We start from the raw sequence: 6353 nt of genomic DNA on the forward strand, positions 1-6353 counted from the left end.
ACAAAGAAAAGGTACAGACCAAAAGTAAGGGAAGAATCTTCGAAGAAAAGAGGAGTCCTCAAAATACAAGAGAGTTGGGCCAAAGAGCAACCCACTTCTCAAAGAAAATCTCTCTGGTCAAAATCTAAGCTACCAATAGTCACTGAGGAATCTGAACAAAATCTGATGAAGAAGCTTCAGTTTAGAAAGCTGTGGAGGCTGCCTTGAGAGTTCCCATCCCCAAGCAACTGAGACAGAGAAAGCAGAGAGCCAGTGAAGGTATGTCACGTCAAATTCCTACCGAAGGTATCCCATTTGATTTTTTTTGAGCTGTTGATTGGGAACCTAGATAGTGATGTAAATTTAGCTAAGTTTAAGATAGATTTTACAAATCAAAAATTCTGTCCTGTGGTTTCTATGGATGATTTCCTCATCCACCTCATCATCACTCACATCATCAATAACTTCAACAGGAATAGTAGTTATAGCACAAGGGTTAATCCCCTCAAGAAGAGGAGCAATATTACCTGATGTAGGGTACAAGTCCTTGTGAGTTTGTAGATATTCTTGCTTCATGTCGGCCTCTTGCATAAGTGAATCTAGACACTTTGATTCATCTTTCCCAATCTCAGACTCAATTTGTGCTATATCACTCAAGAACTTGCCCAATACACTCTGACATTCTTTTAACTCTTCCTCTAATTCCTTAGAGATCCCAGATATCTCTTCCTCTTCAAGTAATCTATGGTAGTATGAATTCAAGTGACCATACGCTTCCTTTAAAAATCGTATCTAATCCTTCTTAGGAATAGTGAGAAATGGGTCAGGTTCACTAAATTCATGTTCATGAGATTGGGGAAGGGGTTGGTACGTGGATTGGGACAAGGATTGGTGGTGGTAGTCATTTGGCGAAGGAGATGGTTCAAAGGGGGAATTATGCGGTGAGAATGGTTCAAGGTATGAAGTGGAATATCGATGGAATGACGGTGATGGTTGGTGAGATGAGGAAGGGTATTGGTGGTAAGGTTCATGTGATGGAATGTTTGGCTCATGATATGGATGATGTGAAGGAAAGTGTTCAAAGTGTGGATTGTATGGTGGAGGTGATAGGTCATAATGTTGTCCTAATGGTGGATGTTGGTTTGTGTATGAATGGAATGAAGAGGTATGGCAAGGAAAATGTGGAGGGTTATTCATCCAATCATTGCCATGGTTATGGTTTGGATAAGAGGTATCATGTCTTTGATGGGTCCCATCCTGTTCTCTATGATCCATGTGTGCCAGAAGAAGATCCAGTTCCTATTGTATAGCATCAAGCCTTTGAGAAGAATTATCACCCATCAGAGTATTGTCACCTACAAATGAGGAAGTGTGATCAGATGGACCCAAATTATTATTAAACCAAGCCATAAGAAAGCTAAACAATCAATTCCCAAAGAGTTTTTAAGAATTTTTTTTTAAAGATAAGGGACCCTTCACCGCGGCGAAAAGAAGGGTTTGTCGCGGCAAAGATGTCCAGAGAGGGAGAATGGAATATGGTTCAACACACTACACTGCGGCGAAACACAAAGTTGGCTGCGGCGAAGGTGTCCCGAGAGGGATTCTTACTAAAATCTATGTTGGCCATAGCGAAACAGGGAGTTGGCCGCGGTGAAATGTCACAGATAGTAAGAAAACCAGAACACAACAACAAAAACACAGAGAATGAAAACAAGCAGAAACTCAAAAATGCAATGAATGCTATGAAGGGTATGAAACTGTATGCAAAAATCAAAATCAAAATCAGGATCTTTGTTTGTATATCTCAAAATTTTTATGCAATGCAAAACCTCTTATGCACAATGCAAAAATATAACCTAAGAGGCTCACAAAACCCAATCAACCAAAGTTGACAATTAACTAGCCTAAGAAACCAATTGCTTGGCTCCCCGGCAACGGCGCCATTTGACGAGAGCCTTTTGTCGTTCGCCTTGGGGTTCTCAATCAAAAATAAATCCAAGCTATGCAGTATAGTGCAAACTCAAGTCGTTTCACTTTTGGTAGCCTTTATTAATTACCTAAGCTAGACTAAATGCCATGCAATGCAATGGAATGGGGTTTTTAAGATTTAAACGAATGGTGCCTAAACTAAATGCAATGAAAACAAACCTAAGATACTATATTTTTGGTGTTTTAAGATAATAATGATGGAATGAAAATGAATGATAGGAAATCTCTTGAAAATGGTTTTGATGGCAATCATAGTTCACTTAAAATATTGGGAGTTTCACAAATCCATTAGGTTTTCTTAGTAACAACCTCAATAACTCATTGAGTCCAAAGCTTACATTAATGAACTCATTAATGAAAACTTTGTTAAGCTTCCCTAATGTGTAATTTTGAAATGATCATGCAATTGGCTCAATGTAACACACAATCAACTCAGTATCAAAACATAACCATGCAAGATAGGAGAGAATCATGAGAGTTACAAGAAGCATATATGCAACTACATATATTTAAGCACAAAATTCAACATCAATCAATCCAAATTACAAATGTTAATCATTAACCAATGATTACAGTAACAATCCCAAGTTCTTAACTGACAATTTACAACTCCTAGACCTAGAAAGCCATAAATCATAGCTAAAAATTGAAAACTGAAACTAAACTCCCCTTTGAAGTCTGGAAACTCATGCCACACCACCATTCTTCAAGAGTTGATAAACCCTAGCCCTCCATAGCTTCAAGAAAAACTCCAACCAAAGTGAATCTATCAACCATGGCAGCTGGGAGTAGAAGGAAATGAGATGAAATGAAGAAAAGGTGAAGGAAATGGATAAGGAAGAAGATGGAGGTGGAGAGTCAAGAGGATGAGAGAATAGAGGTGTTGGAGATGATAGAATGGGGTGTTAGGTCGAAAATAGGGTTTCTAAGGGCTTGAGGGGTCAATCTGGGTCGGATCATATGAGTAGAGGGTCCATATTTGCGTTCTGGATCTAAATTTGACGTTCCTCATACGAAGAGGTTCACCGCGGCGAACTCAAAAGTTGGCCGTGGCGAACTCTTCCAGAAGGGAATTTTAGTGAAATGTTGAGAGTTTGCCGTGGCGAACTCAAAAGTTTGTCCCGGCGAACTATTCCAGAATGATCACTGATGCACATTTTCAGACTTTTTGCCACAGTACAGCATTTTCTTGGAAACTCTCATGTTGTGTAATGCTTTGGTCTTCAATCTTGGCTCTAATTCTCAAGTGTCCTACAATAAAAAGCAACAATTTGAAGCATCAATTGTCCTAGAAATCAATTGAATACAATTAATAACCAATTATGACAATTTTACCCTAAAAAAGACACTAACTCAAAGTAAGGACTCTTAATCTAAATTAAGCACAATTATCATCAAAAGGAGCCAACATATATGATAAATACCCTTAAAATGATATGAAATAACATAGAATAATTGGGTTTAATCAAGTAGCCAGAGACGAAACTACCTAGCAGCAAGAAATCTTTAGAATGATGGATTGCTCTGTTGAGACCAGAGTGCAAATGGCAATCTATGAGTTAAGAAAGAGAAATAAATAGGAGGTGGAAGAACTTGGAAATAGTCAGCTAAGTTGCTGAGACCCTAATTACTTGGAAATCTTTTATGGGTTGATTTTTTTTTTTAGAAGTATTCCCCTAAGATCAATACAGGGTGAGAATGAAACTAAATTTCTCATTGCAGGGTAGGCAAAAGGTGAACCTTGTAATAAGCAGTTGGCAAGATGCATCAAGTTATCTTGATACCCCACTTATCTATGACTTATGAATGATGAACAATGGTTCATTAAGAAAGTGATTAGAGGTCTAAGATTAGAATGAAGAGCAAGGGGGTAGCCCGAGATAAGTTGGGAATACTAACGAAGTAAGGAAAGTCTGCTAAATCACCTAGAGTAATTGGAATTGTTACGACCGTCACGGAATAATGTCGAGGGCTGATAAATCTCAGGCAAGGACAATAGCTGAGAAAGTTTTGATTTTAGTGATAGCCCAAGAAGGGCATGCACCAGGGAGAACTGAACATTTTTAGATAGGACTAGATTTGTGAAAAGTTATAGGGAAAAGTTACAAAGAGTGGTAATACACAACGGATCAGAATTTATACTTTATTTTAGAAAACCCAGACACTTTATAGGGGAATGTTGTCCTAGGAGGCAGGTGGAAGCTAGCGAGTTGCCTGAGATGACTTAAGATAAAATTCGGATGAATAATTGCACAAGGTGCAATATTTGATTCAGGCACTAGCTATTTATTTATATCGTATGGGTATGATTGGTAAATGAACTTTATTATGAAATATTATTGTGTGATTTTCACTGACACTAGAGTGGTGACCTCTAGTGTGTTTAAAGTATATTGTCCTGTGTATTTATTACCGTGCTATTTCTGATCTGCTGTGCATACCATCTTATGATATTGATTTAAAAACTGGCCTGAATTGAATTTCATTTCATAGTATTCCCCTTAACTATACAAATTTAAAGCTTAAACTTTCCCAGGGAACTTGTCTCTTGCCTAGAAGTAAGATTGAATTTCACTAGTGAGGCCCAAATAGAGAAATAAATCATTGAGGAAAGATTGTTAAAGGTATATGATAACTCTTGATGTAGGTAGAGGTAATAGTAGAGATAGAAGAAATGATATTGAGAAGGGAACATCTGGTAAAGTTCCCAAGAGAGATTAATGAACTTCCACTAGAACAAGAAACTGGAAAGTGTGGTGGAAGTAGTTCTAAAAGTGAGTTCAATTTAAAGGCTCCTTATTATATAACCCTGATAAAACGGCTGAAAATGTAGTGGGCCCAATAGAAGTAGGAGTCTATACTTTTGTAAGAAAACTGAATGACAGTTTGAACCTTAAGTAATCATTGTAACCGAGGCAAGGTGACAGGATAAAATGTTTGAGGTTTGTTAAATCCCGAAATAGTGGTAGAAATTCCTAAGGGATGGTAAGCCAAGAGGGACAAATGTTTAATAATATTGAATTGAAAATTAATAATAAGTTAGGTGCCTGATCTAGACACAACACAGTAAGGTAATTGGATATTCGTTGTATGATGTGATCAGTGTATAATAATCAATACCTGGCTATAAGAATGATTGGTCAAAAGGTAAAGAAGGTTAGAAAGAGTAGAGTCGGACAAAATCCCTCTTGAGAGCAGAGCCAGATAAAAATAGATAAGAAATTAATAGTTAATAGATGCATTGGAAACTGATGTGATGAGAGATGGATAAGATCTCATTGGCACCTAAAGCCTAAGGGTGTTTAAATATCAATAATATTGGAGACTATATGATATCCTTTAGTATCCCTAAACAATTTTGAGTATGTAACCATGGCACCCAAGATATTATGAAAACCAAGAGACGAAGTTCCCAATAGGGAATGCCATGACCTATAGAATTAAAGAGTACATCCTGATAGGGGATTAAATACAAGGAAAGGTCTTGGCCACAAAGTACCTCTCTGAAAGTGAATATGATCCTCCATCACCAAAATTATATTGCTCTCGGAAGAGTAAGCCATTCTTGGCAAGAATGACAATAAATAGCCTAATGAAGTTGATAGTGATATATCCTCCATCGGTAGTTTTGGTAATAATGATAGTGGGATACAGTTAAGTCAGGGAATAGAATGGATCATACCCTGAGGAAAGTGAAACTAGTCAAGGGTAATGGGAAGGGTATTATGAGGCAAATGCATAGGACTCCTTGAACTTAATAGGGTACCGTAGCATGGTAATGAGACCTTTATGTCCCTAAGGCACTAATGAGAAGTGCAATCATAGCACCCAGACCAATAAGAAATGTAAGAGATGAGATTCATATGAACAAATGTCATTGCCATGGTGATCAAACAGGTTAGGTAAAGAGATTTTCCTAATAGGATTTGACATGTAAGATTATGCTGGACAGAGATTAAGCAACTGGCAGGTTCTGGCCATAGGATATCTCTCAAATTGGGAAATGGTTCTCTAACACAGAGTTGATGCCACTCTACTGAGAGCAAGCTGCTCTCTGAAAGGAAGGAAGGGAAATGGTTATGATGGAGTTAATCCTAACCCAATAAGAGCAAATGTGACCAAAAGTGATAAAAGGATGGAATACTTGAGGAGATGGTAAAGATGATTTTACAAGATCTCTCCCTGTAAGATGAGAAAGAAAATTAGAAGACATGGTAGACTGGCATGGATTTGACAATAAGCCTAGAAGGCCATGGATATGAGCCAATAGCCTAGAAATTTTTAGGGGCACAGTAAGAGGAAAATGGCCTTAGATAGCTAAAAGTTAAGATAAGAGGAGAGCAAACACTAGAAAGATGGATGAGCCCAGAGTTGACAAAAAGATT

The sequence above is a fragment of the Neltuma alba genome, unplaced genomic scaffold (assembly GCF_004799145.2).
Source record: "Neltuma alba isolate B1F8T4 unplaced genomic scaffold, ASM479914v2 tig00010585_pilon, whole genome shotgun sequence".
In the NCBI taxonomy this organism is placed as follows: Eukaryota; Viridiplantae; Streptophyta; class Magnoliopsida; order Fabales; family Fabaceae; genus Neltuma; species Neltuma alba.